We start from the raw sequence: 19579 nt of genomic DNA, 5'->3' as shown, positions 1-19579 counted from the left end.
AAATTTTTTCACTATGCACAATCTATCCATGGTATCCCTGACAGATAATTACAGAAGCTGTTCCAAAAGTAAAGCTGTTCTGTCCTGCAATATTTTGATGCAGTTGGATAATATTAACTGTGAGTGTTAGACCTGCCGTCCTTGGTGTGATATCCCCTGTCTATTTTGCCTCTGATTCCCATGTTTTTGACTGTGTACTGGACTTTGGTTTCGCTGGCTTTGGTACTCTGGGTGCTTTACCACTGCTGACCAGTGCTAAAGTGCAAGTGCTCCCTGTGTAAATTGTATGTGTAATTGGCTTTTCCATGATTGGCATATTTGATTTACTAGTAAGTCCCTAATGAAGTGCACTAGAGGTGCCAAGGGCCGGTAAATCAAATGCAACTAGTGGGACTGCAGCACTGATTGTGCCACCCACATGGATAACCCTGTAAACATGGCTTAGACCTGCCACTGCAGTGTCTATGTATTAAGTCTTAACTGCCAATTTGACCTGGCAAATGTACCCACTTGCTAGGCCCAAGCCTTCCCTTTTTATACAGGTAAGGCACCCCTAGGATAGGCCCTGGGTAGCACCATGGGCAGGGTGCAGTGTATGTTAAAGGTGGGACATGTGGTGATGTGTTTTTCATATCCTAACAGTGAAATACTGCTAACTTCATTGTTCACTGTTGAAAGACCTATCTCTCTCATAGGTTAACACAGGGGTTGCCTTTAAATACATTTTAAGTGCTGTTTACCTTTGGGAGCAGATGGAGATTTGGAGTTTGGTGTCTCTGAACTCACAATTTAAAAACACAACTTTTGGTAAAGTTGGTTTTTAAGTTGTTTGTTTGAAAATGCCACTTTTAGAAAGTGGGCATTTTCTTGCTTGAACCATTCTGTGACTCTGCCTGCTTTGGATTCCCTGTCTGGGTCAGACTGACAGCTGGGCTGTTTGTGAATCTCCACTAGACAGTGGCACAAAGGGACCTGGGGTGTAGCCTGCATATCCTGGGGTAGAGTGGAGGGAGGAGTGGTCACATACATCTGAAAGAGCTGTGCCTGCCCTCACAAAATGCAGTCTCCAGTCCCCTAGTTTGAGTCTGGAGCCAGGCCTGGGAAAGGCAAGATCTTGTGAACAACAGAGAATTTCCTTTGAAGTTTGCCTACTTCAAAGGCAGAAAAAGGTGTAAATAGTGGACCCAAAACCCCATATTTTTTATTAGTTCTGAAACCAAGAGGAACCCCTTTGCCGTTGACTGTGCTTTGCTGGGTTGGCCTGCAGTTGCTGCTTCTGCCTGATGGAGGACAAAGACTGGACTTTGTAGTATATTCCTGCTTGTGAATTGTCTCCAATGGCTTTGACTGAGCTTGCCACCTGTTTTGAAGTCTCAGGGACATCAAAGACTTCCTCTGCCAGCACCTGGACTCTGCTGAGACTCCTGCCCTGCCAAGTGGTGCCCTGTCCAGTCCCTGGACCCTTGAACGGTGAGGCTGGTAGAACAAGGACAGAAATCCATGCATAGGAAGCCGGGCGAGGAAACTTTTGATGCACCACCTGCAATGCGGCAGTAAAAACAACACACCTCCCGACTCATGGCTGAAATCAGTGCACCACCTGCATTGTGGCTGGGAAATCTATGCATCACCTGCATTGCGGCTGGCGAAACAATGCAACACCCGCTTGCGCCTGCGGAAAGAGACACAAACCCTATGCAGTACGGTTTTTCCATCCCTGTGCGGCCGGATTTTGCATGCATCATTGCTGAGTATCAAAATCAACATGAACTTGTGTTGATCCAAGGTGCCCGCCTGGAAATCGATGCATCGCTCTCTTGCGGGACAGAAAAACGACTCATCACCTACCCGACCGGAGAAGAAATGGCACACCGCCCCACATGCAAGAAAGGAATTGATGCATCACTGACTTTTTCAATGCATGCTCACCCCTCAGCTTTATTTTTTACGCAAACCAGGTACTTTGTGTAACAACCCCCTTTCCATTGTTTTCTATGGAGTAAGATGCTATTATTTAATATATATATAATTGAATCAGTGTGGCCTGATTTATACTTTTTTAGCGCCGCATTTGCGTATTTTTTTTACGCAAAAGCAGTGCAAACTTGCAAAATTCAATGGTACTTTGTATGTTTGCGCTGCTTTTGCGTAAAAAAATAATGCAAATGCTGTGCTAAAAAAGTATAACTCAGGCCCTTAGTGCTTTGTCATATAAAAAGGGAAATTACTTTATTGCATGCACACTACTTAATACTATGCATTATTATATACAAACTAGTGGTGAAAACGTTTGGTGACACTCTAAGAATAGTTTACGCCTCCAGCAACCCCGAAACTCACAACCACAGCCCCCCATCTATACGACATACAATATCACAATATAAGGGGGTATCAATTTCAATTAGGCAGGCCTTATGGCTTGGTCAGTGTGTCATCACATTAGTAAAGGCAGAAAATGTTACCATCCACCACTGCAACTGATGGGAATAGTACTAATGTTTAATAGTATTCTGTGGAATATAAATCATTGCTTTGTCGATCATTATTATTGCCAATAAAACATTATGTTGAAAAACATGTATCCTGGAGTATTATTTTTACTTTTACTAGGCTGCTACTGAAGCTTTAGGATCAACCAATAAGGATCCCAGTGCTCTAGTGCTCAGGTCAAAAAGTACAGATTCTAGGAGCACTTTAATTAAAGGAAAATCCCTCCCGGGGATAAAATATAACCTCATGGGAGACTTAGGGCAACTATAACTGGCAACATTTGGGGGGGGCTGCTGCACTCTCTGCAGCCCCCCATACACTCTATGAAATATTGGTGGTGCCCTTGCATACTTTTGGGGCATCACAAGGAATACTATGCATATTTTAGAGCCCAACCAAGTGCTATGGGGCTCGCTCTTCCAGCTGATCAATGAGGCATGAATAGCATTTGAGTATCCTCAAGCCTTTTTTGTTTTGTTTGGCTGCCTCACGCTGTGTTTCTTCTCCTTACCTGGTGCCCATGCCCACTCGGACACCTGGGTGCACATTTCGTTGGAGCCCTTCTCCTGACCACTGGATTAATGAAATTGGCCCAGTCGGGGTGGATGAAAGCCTGGAATCGAAATATTGCTTAACCATGGAAATATGACAATTCTTAAAGTGGCATAAGGAATGCAGATATGATGAAAGTGGGTGTGGATCTATTCTCAGGATGCATGTTTACCCTATGATTAATATCTCACTTGACCCTGTAGGCCTAATTGGGGAAAACTGTATTTTTGTTCAGAGTTCAAATTTAATATATATTTCAAATTCAGACTTTCAGTAAGCACTAGAGGCCTAGATTGTGATGGCCTACTCACATAAGGCTCGCCGCAGGTCAGCACTAATTCTTGAGGGACCCCTTCTGCTACAGCCTACTTGTGTGCAGAGACCACGCTGGGCTAGATGGCAGTCTCCCATGGTTGGCTGCATATGTTTTGCCTCTTACCAGCCCAATGCCTCTTACCCTTGCTGCACAGCAGTGGCCTTATCTGAAAAGGCAGACAATGGCAGTCAGTTCATTTCCATAGAATCTGCAGCAAGTGAGGCTCAGTTGGTGAGACTAATTTATAGTAAAGGTCCAAAACCTGGTAGTCAAAAAAGCAAAACAAAATCCATGGGGATTAAATTGGCACAACCCATCTCCTATATAGGTGATTTGATTCAAGTTCTTTCCTTCATCCCTTGTTACTGACACTTAGGAAAGATGTAAGGCTTCTTAAGTCTCCCTAGTAATAATGGGTGGGTGATGCAGAGATCTTGCTCTTAGACCTTCGAACTAGTGCTTATCAAGAAGTTGCTTGAGGATCATTAGACTTACTATGATGGTTGTTAGACCTGGCACCCTTGGTGTGGTTTTCCCCCTAACTTTTTATCTTTAATTCCACTGCTTGCTAACTTCATTTTTGCTGGCTTTAGGACTCTGCACACTTTGCCATTGCTAACCGCTGCTAAAGTTCTTGTGCTCTCTCCCTAAAATATAGGAAAATTGTCTAATACCCATTTGGCATATTTACTTTACCTGTAAATCCCTAGTAGAGGTACACTGTGCCAAGGGTCTGTAAATTAAATGCTATCAGTGGGCGTACAGCATTGACTGCGCAACCACTTACGTAGCCCTTTAAACATGTCACAGGTCTGCCATTGCAGCCTGTGTGTGCAGGTTCAAAGTGTCAGCTCAGCCTGACAAAAGAAACCTTTTGCCAGGACCAAACCTACCTTTTTCATACACGTAGGGCACGCCCAGAGTAGGGGACAGCCTGAGGGCAGGGTGCAGTGTATTTGGACATGTATTTGGGACATGTACTTTCCAGTTTTACATGTCCTTGTAGTGAACAACCCATAAATTTGTTGTTCACTACTGCAAGGTCCACCTCTCCCATTTGATACTATGGGATTTACCTTATTACATCTAATAAGTGATAATTTCAAAAAAATGGGAACAGGTAACCAGTTCATATTTGGTGTCTTTGGGATTGTAATGAAAGTTCCTCTCTCATGGTGAAGTTGGATTTTAAATTACAGTTTTGAAAATGACACCTTTAGAAAGTTGACATTTTCCTGCCTTAGCAATTTAGTGCCTGCAGCTTGTCTCTAGGTCACATGACTCTGTGTAGCTGGCAGTTGAACTTTGTGTATTTCTTATAGACAGTCACACACAATAGAGAGCTCAGGTGTGCCTGGATAGGCCATCACTGGCAGGATGGGAGGGCAGAACCGGGTCCAGTCCTGCTTGCACATGCATAGGCTATATCCTGCCTCCACACAAAGGGCTATATAACCTCTGTAGTTAGTCTAGAGTCAGGACAGGGAAGGCAGGATTTCTGGGAACTCTAAAGTGAAACCCCTGGAAGCTTCTCCCACTTCAATGGAAGGTACACGTATAAATATTAGACCCCAGACCTGTGGATACTCAGCCTGGAAGAAGGGCTTCTGTACTGCTGATAGGACTGCCACTCAGCTGGACTGTTGCTCTGAAATCCTTCTGCCCTGGTGTGCTCATATGCTGCTTACTGTCCTCTTGCCTGGATGACAAGGACTGTTGCTGTTGAACCCAGGACCTCGAAGTGACCCCAAGGGCTAGTTGGCTGGTCCCCTGAATAAAGCCTCATAGATAGAAGGCTCCAATAACTTTGAACCCAGCACCTGCAACCTGTGAACCCAACCCTGCCATGTTGAATCACCCCAGTTCTGGACCCTTGGAAGAGAACCTGAAGTTACTGTACCAGTCCATCTGTGAACTCAGCAGAACTGACGCATCTCCTCTGCATCGGCCAACAGCCTGCTTTGGAACTGCCGGCTGTGCACTGCTTTCTCGATGTGGGCCCTTGCACTGCAAATCCTTTATCGACCGCAGCCTCAATGACGATGCAGGTCCTGGCATCGGAGACTCACAGCACTTTGGAACCACCATATTGCCTTGATTGTGCAACTCACCTTTGACACTAGACTTCATGTCACAATCCAGCATCAACAGGATCCTCCATAATGATGCAGGACCTTGCATCATTCGCCACTTCTCAAAGCCAATACATCTCCTCAGCTGTGCGACATTTCCTCAGCGATGGACCCGGCACCGCTCCCTAAACCAGGATTTAAGGTATTATTGTTAAAGGGGGCCTAACTGGGTACCTGTAGCTGACATGCGCTCCATTGCAGTCGGCCTGAGTTTGTGACTCTGTCCTGATCCGGTGAGACAAAATATCCATAGTTGGCACTTTGTGCTTTTTGCCACTATTTTCAATGTAATATTTACACATGCATCTCTCTGGTTTAACTGATTTGATTTGTGTTGTCTTGGTTTTGCTATTTAAAAAAAAAAATGTACTCTATTTTTCTAAATTGGTGTGGGATTTTTCCTGTGTTGTGTTTTCACTTTACTACTGCTTGAAGTGCAGCATGCATACTTTATACGTTGCCTCTAAGTAAAGCCTGACTGCTCTGTGGCAAGCTACCAGAGGGTTGAAGACATGTTAATTTAGGGTTTGTTTGTGCTTCACCCTGACAAGGATTGTGGTTTCTTCTTGAGTAGGGTTTCACCCATCTAATCCAGTAACCCAATTTCTCACAATGATGATGATGATGATATTCAATTTATTCAGGAAGCAGTCACTTCAAATGGAAGTATCCTGGTGCTCAACAGAGGTTTAGGGCAGAGAGGACTACCCAAAGTACAGACCTTGACTCAAAGTGCTCACATTTGAAACAAGTAGGTCTTCAACTGATTCCTGAACATCAATAAATTAGGCTGCGCTCAAATAGAAGCAGGGAGGATATTTCAAATTCTCTGGATGATGACATACGCTTCTCCTAATAAATACTTCTTCCTTGTTTTCCTGAATCTGGAACCTCCATGCTTAGATCTTAAATCCCTGGCAGGAGCATAGAGAGAATAAATTGATTTCCTGGAAGTATGAAGCCTATTTGAAAGAATGGTTTTGTGGCAGAAAAAAGTGCTTACTTGATGTTTAGAGATAGCAGAATCTCTTCTGAGGCCCAAAATCAGCCAGGCAACCACATTTTGTGGGAGTTAAAGTCCATGGATTAAATATTTAAAGCTAAATTTATCAATCGTTCATGCTGCGCAGCAAGACAACTTGCTGCGCTTCATTGCGTGAAAGGTAGGCAGCAGAGTGCACCATATTAACCAATATGTGGCAAATTCTCGTTCTCTCCCTGCAGTGGCACACAATCTGCTGACAAGCGCCTTTGCAGGCACCCTTGTGCCATGGTACAAGAGTGCCTGTATTGCAGGTAGAATTGTTTTGGTGCAGAAAGGAACATCTTCCAGCATAAAAACAATCCTCTGTGGCTTTTTTTTCTTTTTCTAAGTGTGCTGAAACATGCAGCACACTTAGAGAGAGGAAACAACAAGGACAAAAAAGATATTCCTCCTCATTGTACCTCTCTTGGGAAAGCGTAGCATTTTGATGCATTACCAGGTTTACCAGTCTTGGTTAATCTGGGAATGCACCAAAATCCATCAGTGGATGCATGGGACACACACGCTTCACACATGAAGCGTGTTCCCAGGGCAGAGTAACACAAGGCTGCAACTTGTGCTGCCTTGCATTAATCTAAATTTACCATGCAATGCAGGTCTGTGCACAGTGACATTGCTCTGCTTGGTATATGTGACTTTAGTATTGTGTTGCCCTTGCAGTACATTGCGTATACTATGAAATATGTGGCCCTTAAGAGCACCCATCAAGAGAGTGATGCAGTAGTCCATGTGCAAGATAATACATGCTTGGACCATCATTTTCCTTGTGGACATCGGGATAAAAGGCTGAATTTGCCTCTAGGCAAAGAGTAAAGTAATCTAAATCCTGTAACAAAGATGTAATTTAAATGGCTTTCAAAAGCTCTTTGTCTACAATCACTCTCAGGCTTCTAGCATGACTTATGGGCACTGAAAAAGCAACCAACTTGCCTGGCCAGCACTCCATTATCCAGGCCAAATATGTGCCAACTATCACCACATCGGTCTTGCCTCTATTTAAGATCAAGGAATTTGAGTCTATCGAACCAGCTACCGCATACAGACAACCTCTCAGTTTTGGAGTGGTCATATAAGGGTTACTATCAAGTCTGATGTTAAGTTGTGTGTTGTCTGTGAAGGTAAAAAAGGTAACCTCCCATGCTTCAATGAGATATTTCAAGAATGTCATGAATAGGTTAAAAAGGCACAGACTTAACACTGAACCTTGAAGTACTCTGACAGAAATTTGCTTGGGGGATGATACAAAATCCAGAGGTTTCACCATCTGGGACCACTTTTGCAAAAAGAAGCCAGACCATGACAACAGTGACCCTGTAAATCTAAGGACAAGCAGTTGACATATCAGCACGGAGCATTAGATTGTATCAAAAGCCACTGACAAATCAAGCACAAATCTGGGCTAACATTCTATTTTAATCTTTGAACTGCCTGACATTCTCAACCACTTTGGTAAGTACTGTTTCTGTACTGAAACCTTTAGAGAAGGTGGAGTGAGCCAGATGTAAGCAGTGGTTGTCATTGTTCATAGAGCAGTTGTCTATGAACAACGATCTTAAAACAACGTTCGGTTGAGCACTCCACCAAGAATGGTAATTCAATTATTTATTAACTGTGAAAAAAGAAAAGAACAACGCGTTTCGACCATTACGGTCTTTGTCAAGTTCAAACAGTTCATGATTCCATTCCCATTCTATTTATAGCCAATTACATTTATACTCAAGCAATGCAAGCTGGGACTCGTAGAATTAACTAAGCAAAAAAGGAAAGGAAAAACGAAAAGTGCCAAACTACAAAACCTTTACCAGCTGAAATCAGCAAAGGAACATATATCTATTTCCTGCATACTCTTTGACATAAATCTAATTATAATAAAAACTAAACATTAAAAATTTTAGAAATTAAAAATTAAAAGTTTAGTACTTCTGCTGTCGTATGCAATGTTCACTCATTGTCCACATCAATTAATCAATACTCAAAACCTTTTCATGTAAATCTAAGTCTCCCAAAATTATATTAAATTAGGTATTATTCCATACTATTCCTTATGTGTTAGAACATCGTACAATATATAAAGAAATGCTTACTAACCACAGTAGCTAATTCATCATCAAAATTTCTCAAAATTTCAATATTACATTGATATATTTTATAAATGTACATGAAGTTCCTCATCGTAATTCATTCCATACGGAATTCTCGTTCGCATTTGAATTATGTACCTAGACTCCAGCTGTCGTAACTTTTTAGTACGGTCACCTCCTCTTTCCTGGTCTGGAATGTGATCTATTCCATAATATCTCAAACTTCTCCAATCATTCAATGTATGTGTCTGCATATGTTTTGCTGTAGCATAAGTCATGTCTTTATTGGTTATTGCTCTCATGTGTTCTAATATTCTTTTCTTAAGTTTGCAAATGGTACTCCCAATGTATTTATGACCAAAATGGCATTCAATGATATAAATTACAAATTTGGTATTGCAAGTGATTCTATATTTAATTTTCCTCACTTTCCCATTTGCAAATAGAATATTTTTCATAGATTGACCTATTTTACACGCTTTACAGCTATTACACTTGAAAAAACCTTTTTGTTCAACTTCCAACCAATTTGAGTCTTTATTAAAAGTGAAGTGACCGTGTAATACACTATTGCAAGCTGTTTCTTTGCAATATACTGTTGTTTCTATTTTGTTGTTCTCAATATAAATAGTGATGTCTAAAAAATTGATCAATGTTGTGCTTGTTTCACATGTAAATTTTAAGCTGACCTGATTACACAGTCAAAGCTTCCATCCTAAACCCTTGATGAGGAGTATACCCATGGGAGAATTTCTTAGAATGAGGCGAATCTGTTCTAATGATAAAGAGTTATCCATAAAATGTTTAGAAACTTATGAAAGGTTTAAGAATCGAGGATACAATGAAAACATATTAAAGAAAAATATGACCTTACTCAAATAAAAAAAACGAGAGGACATTTTATTTAAGAAAAAATAATCTAATCTGAAGGAACCAGTGAGAATGATTATGAAATACACAAAAGAAAGCGGCTGTATAAAGAACATAATTGAGAAACATTGGAAAATAATTGAAAAGGATCGGGATTTGGGGCCATTAGTGGGTTCCAAACCTCAGTTTTCATTTAGAAAGGCACCCAGTATCAGAGACTTAGTGGTGAGAAGTCACTTCACTCTTAATAAAGACTCAAATTGGTTGGAAGTGGAACAAAAAGGTTTTTTCAAGTGTAATAGCTGTAAAGCGTGTAAAATAGGTCAATCTATGAAAAATATTCTATTTGCAAATGGGCAAGTGAGGAAAATTAAATATAGAATCACTTGCAATACCAAATTTGTAATTTATATTATTGAATGCCATTGTGGTCATAAATACATTGGGAGTACCATTTGCAAACTTAAGAAAAGAATATTAGAACACATGAGAGCAATAACGATTAAAGACATGACTTATGCTACAGCAAAACATATGCAGACACATACATTGAATGATTAGAGAAGTTTGAGATATTATGGAATAGATCACATTCCAGACCAGGAAAGAGGAGGTGACCGTACTAAAAAGTTACGACAGCTGGAGTCTAGGTACATAATTCAAATGCGAACGAGAATTCCGTATGGAATGAATTACGATGAGGAACTTCATGTACATTTATAAAATATATCAATGTAATATAGAAATTTTTAGAAATTTTGATGATGAATTAGCTACTGTGGTTAGTAAGCATTTCTTTATATATTGTACGATGTTCTAACACATAAGGAATAGTATGGAATAATACCTAATTTAATATAATTTTGGGAGACTTAGATTTACATGAAAAGGTTTTGAGTATTGATTCATTGATGTGGATAATGAGTGAACATTGCATACGACAGCAGAAGTGCTAAACTTTTAATTTTTAATTTCTAAAATTTTTAATGTTTAGTTTTTATTATAATTAGATTTATGTCAAAGAGTATGCAGGAAATAGATATATGTTCCTTTGCTGATTTCAGCTGGTAAATGTTTTGTAGTTTGGCACTTTTCGTTTTTCCTTTCCTCTTTTGCTTAGTTAATACTACGAGTCCCAGCTTGCATTGCTTGAGTATAAATGTAATTGGCTATAAATAGAATGGGTATGGAATCATGAACTGTTTGAACTTGACAAAGACCGTAATGGTCGAAACGCGTTGTTCTTTTCTTTTTTCACAGTTAATAAATAATTGAATTACCATTCTTGGTGGAGAGCTCAACCGAACGTTGTTTTGGAATATTTCATTGAGGGATCGGCTTGCCCTTGGTTTGAGCACCGGCATTTGGAGCGCGGCGCCATTAACTGAGCCGCTTTGTTTGTTTTTGAACAACGATCTTAATCAATCAACTTGGAATAGGTTGGTAAAAGAGACATCTAATCTGCCTCCATTTCCCCTTTTGTCACAAGCATAAAATGTTCCCAAAGAGTATTTGTACTCCCTACACTATAAGGAGAGGGCTCCTTAGCATTGGCTGGAGTTTACCCACCAGCTTAGTTTTATGTGTGAAAGAAATCAGCAATCTTGTCGCAGAGCTCTTGGGAAGGTGTACTTTTCTTACACTCAGCCAACAACTGCACATACATTTTAAAAACATTAAAGACTTCCCTGGCAGGGTTGGAGGAATTAAGATGTTTTCCCTGGATAAAAAGTAGCTTTTACCACCTTTATCTGGCAACAGTATGCCTGTAATTTAGCTTTACAGCATTTTTGTCATCCTTCCAATAGCCTCTTCTCTGTTCTTTCTCCAACTTTTTTCAATCCTGCTTCAACCCCTTTAATAAATGATTAAACAAGGATTGTGGGAGGCACCCTCTATTTCGTGCTCTAACTTCTAATGGGGCGAGTGAGTTTATAGGTTTAAGAATCCACGCACCCATCCTCCATATGTTCTGAGACAGATTGGTTTTCTCAAATTGCTGCAAGGCTTCTATAAAGGTTTCAGTACAAAAACAGTACTTACGAACGTGGTTTAGGCGGTTGAGAACATCAGGCAGTTCAAAGATCAAAAAATAATGTTGGCCCAGATTTTTGTTTGATTTGTCAGTGGCTTTTGATACAATCTAGGCCCGTATTTATACTCCGTTTGCGCCGAATTAGCGTCGTTTTTTTCGACGCAAATTCGGCGCAAAACTAACGCCATATTTATACTTTGGCGTTAGACGCGTCTAGCGCCAAAGTATGGGCAAATAGCGTCATTTTTTGGCGTGAACGTCTTCCTTGCGTTAATGAGATGCAAGGAAGGCGTTCCCGTCTAAAAAAATGACGGCGACGCAAATGCGTCGTATTTATACTCCCGGGCAAAAATCACGCCCGGGAGTGGGCGGGGCAAAAAACCCCGCATTTGCGCCACTTTTTAACGCCTCGGTCAGGGTAGGCGTTAAGGGGGCTGTGGGCTCAAAATGAGCCGACAGGTGCCCTCCCATGCCCCCAGGGACCCCCCCTGCCACCCTTGCCCACCCCAGGAGGACACCCAAGGATGGAGGGACCCATCCCAGGGACATTCAGGTAAGTTCAGGTAAGTATAATTTTTTATTTTTTTTTATTTCTTTTGGTGGCATAGGGGGGCCTTATTTGTGCCCCCCTACATGCCACTATGCCCAATGACCATGCCCAGGGGACATAAGTCCACTGGGCATGGCCATTGGGCAAGGGGGCATGACTCCTGTCTTTACTAAGACAGGAGTCATTTAAATGGTGTCTGGGCGTCGAAAAAATGGCGCAAATCGGGTTGAGGCGATTTTTTTGCCTCAACCTGACTTGCCCCATTTTAAGACGCCCTAACGCCATTTTCCCCCTACGCCGGCGCTGCCTGGTCTACGCGGTTTTTTTCCACGCACACCAGGCAGCGCCGGTCTGCTAGCGCCGGCTAACGCCATTCCATAAATACGGCGCCCGCATGGCGCTTCAGAATGGCGTTAGGCGGCGCTAAATTTTTTTACGCTAAACTGCGTTAGCGCAGTTTAGCGTCAAAAAGTATAAATATGGGCCCTAATGCTCTGTGCTGATACGTCAGCTGCTCCCAGGTGTTTGCCTACATGGCTGCCCACTGGGAGTCATTTATTTTATTCCATGTGTACTCAAGACCACTTGTTTTTGGGACTGCACCTAAGGGGTCAAGCCTTCCCGCACCTCAAAGATTATGAAAGAATTATCCTTCCCTAAGCAGGTAACAAACACTTACTTCAGCTCACTTTCAACAATTAAATCATGGAGTTCCTGATAGTGTTTGCTGAGGCATTGAGCATTAAGGAAGGTGTGCATTTAATATCCTGCGGTTGCTTACCAAGGTACTTGGTTTAGTTAGACTAGATGGATTTCAACTTCTTTGATTGATGTCTAAAAACCTATCTGTATCTAACATTGGTGTTCCTACCTGAAATTTTAGGCAAGGGGAAATATAAGGTGGTTTGAAGGAGGATGGGTTACAACATAGAGAGTTGACTTTCATTATAGCTTCTATAGGCAACTAATGCAGCTCAGAGATAGATCAGCATGATGTAGATGCATTTTTTTCACCAGAGCCAATTCTTACAATACAGTTCATCAAGGATTTTTAGAGTACCAAAGTGGATCAGTGAATTTCAGATAAGTGAAATACCACTTGGTTGGAAAACTATGCAAAAGTCAATATGCTGAGGCACGTTTTATTTGTGGTTTTAACAATCGAAGTGTTACTTTTATGGATTGTAGACTCTGCAAGCATTGAGCTGAAGTTATCAGAGTGAGGTGTGTAGAGCCATTAATAATTACATTTGGATTTGTGGTGGCACTTAAAAAATATCAATTCAGTTAATCATGGGCTACTCTAAGGCAATTGTTTGGCACCCTGTTGAAAAGATTGGAATGACAACTTTTCAGAAAATAAGTCTCTTTGAGAAGTGCTTAATTTGTAAAAGGAATAAGTGCCAGACCCAAATGTTTGCTTAGAAGCCCACAGCCAATGCTATTGAACATCAGTGATGCAAAATACCAGAGATGCATATTATTGTTTTCTCCTCATGCTTTTTTCGTCCATTACCGGCCACTTTCTCACTCCAGCAGGTTCTTTTTCTTCCCTGTTTTATCCCTTGAACACTGTTTTCTTCCTTCCCACCTTTTGTATTTTTCTCCCTCTTGCAACGGACATCGGAGGGTGCCGAAAAATTAGTGGTGGACCCAAAAATATGTGCTGGGGGCCGTCACCTGCAACCATGAGCTCCAATTAATCACTGTCTCCAAGTGATGAGATTTTCATGTAATTGTGGGTGTCACTTGTTTGTCATCTGCATATCAATCGTTTGCAGCGCCAGATTTTTCCATCTCACAGCCCCAGGTGTAAGTAAAACAGCTTGCTGCACGGATAGATCCTTGTGGAACTCCACTACACAATTCCAGTTGGTGAGGAAGGTTCTGAATCCACATTGAAACATGTCATTTTCAAACACGTGATCGTGGACAGTCATGACAATTTCTTTGACCACTAAGGAATCTAAAAGGTCAATCAGACAACTTTCAACTTTGTAAGAATGCAATGAAAGCTGTCAAAGGTTTTAAGATAGATGAGTCAGTGAAGGCCAGAGCCCTGGGGTGGGGATGCTGCATAGCCAGTTAGCCACATAAAAATGCTTGGCTCCATTGTGTGCAACCTGTGGATTTCAAAACAACAGTCTAGCCACTGTTCTCACTGTCTTCACTTCTGAATATATTCAGTGCGGACGCTATAATTAAAGACCTGCACAGTATTGCTAAACAAACTTCAAACCATTTCTTCAGCTTTCAGATGATCAGTGATACTGTTCCTGAATGGTTGTCTACACATATCAGCCCCTTGTGTAACTGTAATGTATACATTAGTGAAGTGCATTTTTATATCTTCAATTCTCCCTTTTTTAAGTGGGTATCTGGAGCAAAAGTGTCATTTCACAGCATTGTTTACATGTTCGTGTTCCCCTCCTGATGTAGCAGAAATTTTACTACTGTCCTTCATGTCACAGTGATCATCTATAAGTGACAATTTATGCATTTTCTTAATAAAAGTACTAATAGATTTGTTGTAAAGTGTTGCTCTAAAAATCCATGTTAAGGTGCATTAACTGTAGGGTATTGGTAAAAAAACATGTAGTATAACCTTGTAAATTTATGTTTACTGAATCAATTAATTTCCATATTATAGTTTATCATGTTAATTAGCAGTTTGCATTAAAACAATAATAGTTTTTGTGAGAAAACACATTTTAAAGATAACTTGTAAATGGAGAGAATGTAGTTTTGCATTATAGTTACACAAAAGAGTTAACATAGTCATTTAGTTTTGAATTTACTGTAACATGAACAATGACAGAGTTTATTAATATTGAAGTTATGGTTTAGAATGTTAAATGTGTATTAGATGCATAAATGAATGTGCTGTTTTAATTCACTTTGTTTAGTCTAAGAGAGGCCTGTAAGGCCCTGTTTTCTGACTGTGCAGAAAATGTTTAGTCATTCTTGCTAAGGTGTACTTTTCTTTCAGACATCGTTCTTGTGAGAATGTTAGCATGGCAATAGATGCTCTATTGTTTTAGGTACAGTAAGCTTGGAAACCCAACCTTGAGCACAGTACATTTGGATCTTTGGGACCAACAATTCATACAAATGTTTCTATTGTAATGGATAAGCTAAGATGGAAGCTGTTTTACATGAGAACCTGTGACCTTTTACTGATATTACAGTCTTTGTCCTGTGACTGCTTGCCATTGGACAGTTTCATCTTTTGCGTCATGTGGACTAATGGATGGACGAATCATAGTGCCCTATGAACATTGATATACCATTCATCAGTTCGTCTAGCAGACAGAATTACCGAATCCCTTGGATGCTTAGAAGTATAGTCCTCTCTACCATTAGCCCCTTGAGATGCTTCGGTGAGCCTTAAAGAGATTTTTCCCCTGGCCCAGAGAAGAAGACCCCTGACTGAGCTTCTGAAATGCTGACACCTTCCCTTTCTCTTTTTACTTACTTTTTGCCAACCTTAGTTATTTAACTGTAACACCAAATAACTTTTTTCCAAATAAGTTTTGCCCTTTTTATGCTTTTTTTTTTTTCCCCAAATGTGCTGAACCCAGCAATGTTATGGATTTGCTAATTCGTAGGGTTACCCCTTGTTCAGGTTACTAAAATTTAGGATTTAGTAGCTAAATGTTTAACAGAAGTAGACAGCGTTTGTTTCTTCCTTTTTAGATTTTGTTATTGCTTTTGTGTGCAGGGTTAATTGAATGTCTTGTCTTTTTGATTGTAGTTTGTTTGAATTCCTTTAGGAGATTGGGGCAGCCCATAATGATTCTTTATCTTTACAGTCTTGTTTTGACAATTATTTATATTGTTCTGAGCCATAATTTAGTCTTTATTTCAGACTGGAGTTTTCCTTGTGTGGCCACATTGGTCACACTGTCATTCATATTTGATCTATCTTCCCACACCCTTGTGCTGGGTGAAAAGGTCAATCAACTTTGTCCAAAGCAGAATCCTGGAAAGGGATACTGCTACAGCATACCTCATCACTCCTGAATCATTTTTAGATCATGGAATCTCTCATCCATCTGTGCCCTCAGCTTTCTCTTGCTTTACCATCCATGTAGTGCTTTGAAGAGGACCAGCTAGGATGCTAAAAATAGTTTATAAGCAAACAATTTGATTATGTGGGATACTGAGTCTAGTACACTGGCACATGGGGGCCCACACTGATACTATGAAACCGATATAGGAGCACCAACAATCAATGGGGCACCAATTCTGTCACTGGCTCACTGCACTAGAGCAGCAACATTGACATGGGGCATTGACATAGCTAATATGGACACTGGCAAATGAGCACTGTCCCTAGGATCCTGACATGGCAAAGGGGACATTGATACAGAAGCATAAATACGGACATATGGACAATGACACTGGAAGACTGATGTGGGTCACAAAGATTAATGCTAATACATTCACACAGAGCAGTTCCAGTGGGACACTGACACCAGGATCTAAGCACAGAAGGTTACTGATGCTAAGATATTGACACTAGAATAGTGGCATTACAGGGATTCTAATGCAAGGACACTGAGTGAGAAGATGCATCATAAGTGTACTGAAGTGGAGGCTGGTGTAGAGACACTTACATGGTCACACTGACACGGGAACACTGCCAGAGACAGGGTTATTGAAACAGTGACACAGGTGAAGCAACACTGACATGTGGGTGTTGATCTGAAAATAGGTATTCTAGATCCTTTCAGTACCTTTTGTCTTCTACTTTGAAGATTCCCATTTCTTCAAGTGACTTAAAAATTCATTTTTGAAAGGTGCTAGAATGGTTGTGAAATATGGCAAGTGCTTATGTTTAAATGAACCAGAGTTCCGAAGACCAACAGCACTATCCTCATCTGCAAACCAAGTAGGGAAGGGTTTAGATACTAGAAACGTATATAGTGGGGATACCTGAAACTGAAAGCATTCTGGTCAAAGGTGATGGGGATGTTGCAGCAGATCCTGGGTTACCCTATGCCTCAAGACCCAGGGGTTATGACAATAGTGTTACACACAGTAGGGTACAAAATCTTAGGAACACAGATACAGCATGTGGTCTTACAGTGATTAGGGGTGTCTAAAATGACTATTGCCTTTTCTTGAAAGAAAAAAGAACATAACTTATAACATCATTGTGGTTTTTACTATGGACAAAGTTAACCATGAAATGCTTAACTTGGAGTTGACACATTTAAATGTTGAAGCCAAATGAGGACCCTTGATAAAGATGGTGGTTTGTGGTGGCAAGCTTGGCATACCCACCTCGTTCCAAGGCGATTTCAAGATGAAGAAAAGTATATGTTTTATTTTGTGTATTTGTTTTGTGGAGGCTAAGGTGAGGATAAACAGAGACAAAATGAAAAGGATGCCGGTACCCTAGTTTTCAGTGGGGGGGTGAGGGAGTAAGTAGATAGGTGCAACCAAGGGTTTATTTATGGTAATTCTTCTGAGTATAAAAAAAATTGAAACACACAGTGACAAGGAAAGCATGGCTTGTGCAATATAGTTTTTGTCTACTGTTGAATTACATATAAAATATTAGGAAATACAATAAAAAGATACTTTAACAAATATTGCCAACACAAATATTCTGTATAGCCTGTATGTAAACTACCAAAATAGCGAGCTAAACATATCTTGGCACGGAATATCAACAAAAATATGGTTAGTATATTTAAAAATTCCTATTCATACAATTATATATTATTCATATTTATACAATTGTATATTGTTATATAATTACAATAATTCATTTTAATAATTACTGTAAATTATTTATATATGAAAATTAAAGAAAATAATATTTAAAAATAACAGCAATCGAAAATAAGCAACACTAGCAAAAGATGTGCACTTCAAAGGAGTCAAATTGACTATGCCAACTCCAAATCAAGGAAAAATAGGAAATGTGTTGGAATTTGAAGGGGTTACATCTAATATTCCCAGAACAATGTAAGCAAAAACAAGGAAAGTGTTGGGCTTTGGAGGGTTTAGATTTACTTGTTCCACTCCAAAGTAAGCAACAATAGGCATAGTGATGGTATTTGGAGGGGTTATATTTACTATTCTCATCCCCAATCTATGCAGTAGTAAGGAAAGTGCTTCAAAAGTGTTGGCTTTGGAGGGTTAGATTTTCTTGAGGGCCTTCCTTGTTCCTAGCCAATGATAAAGGATGCCCCCAATAGTTGATCCCATTTTGTTCAAAATGTGCTTTGTGGAATGGGTGCCCAATATGCCAAAATGTACACTCAATATGAAAGTGCATTTGTTTTACTTTTAATGCTGGGACTATAATATGAGTGAACCTTGTGTCAAAAATTACCCCAAGTCCCCATTTTGACATGATTGCCTCCTCCATATGCCACTGTTTTCCTTGCTTAAGGCAAGAATTACCTCCAATGTGCTACCAACATTTGTTCAAGGGTGCCCTCTATGCCAAGAGTTTCCTCAAGTATGCCGTCAACAGTATTATTCCACGGGTTCACCCTCAGAATTACCTCTAGTACTTCAGTGCCCATATTTTATCATTTTGTGCCTATTATCCGACAAACCACATTCACTCTGCCAGTACCAATAATTTGTCACGGGTGCCTGTCATGCTAAGAATTGCCTCCACTATGCTACTGCAAGTATATTGCCATGGGAGCTTCTAGAAACCAATAATTACTTCCTGTATACCAGGAACAATGTTAGCCTTGCAAGCATAGCACTAACGTCTTATCACACTCACTTACATTCACTCACTCATTCATTCTCAAGCACTCCTTCACATCCACACAGTATCACTCACTCATCCTCACCTATTTCCACTCAGTCTCTCTCATTCTTACTCTGACTCATTTGTACATTCTCACTGAGATTTACTTGAACTCATTCTTTCTCTCCTTCAGCCAATCCCATACACTTCAATTTGCTCTCACTCATTCATTCACACTTCCTTTCACTTGCATTCACTGTTACTCTCACACATCACACATTCTCACTCACACTCAATTATTCTCACTCTTACTCTAACTCTTTTTAACTTTTTTTCATTCACTCTCACTCACTCATTCTCACTTACATTATCACTCCATCTTATTAATTCTCACTCATTCTCATTCCCATTCTCCAATGCTCCCTCACATGCATTCTTATTCATTCTGAATCACCCACTCTCGCTCACTTGCAGTCACTTATAATCTCATTCACTCATTGTCACTCACTGGTATTCACACATACTTACTGACAAGTAATTTTATTTGTTCTCACTCACTACGTATCATTGGCACTCACTCACTTTCACTCTCAGATGCTCACTCATGCAAATACAAATGCTCATACGTATGCACACTTTCACTTGCACACAAACACACTGTGACCCACAAGCATGCACACATTATATATTTAAAAACATTTTTTGTACTTACTCCAGCTGCCAGAGCTACCCTTGCTCCAGATTCTGGTGCTCCAATATGTATTACACTAATAGTGAATAATGC

Source organism: Pleurodeles waltl, chromosome 5 (genome assembly GCF_031143425.1).
Source record: "Pleurodeles waltl isolate 20211129_DDA chromosome 5, aPleWal1.hap1.20221129, whole genome shotgun sequence".
Lineage (NCBI taxonomy): Eukaryota > Metazoa > Chordata > Amphibia > Caudata > Salamandridae > Pleurodeles > Pleurodeles waltl.
The sequence above is the reverse complement of the archived record's forward strand: the minus strand, read 5'-3'. Positions refer to the sequence as shown.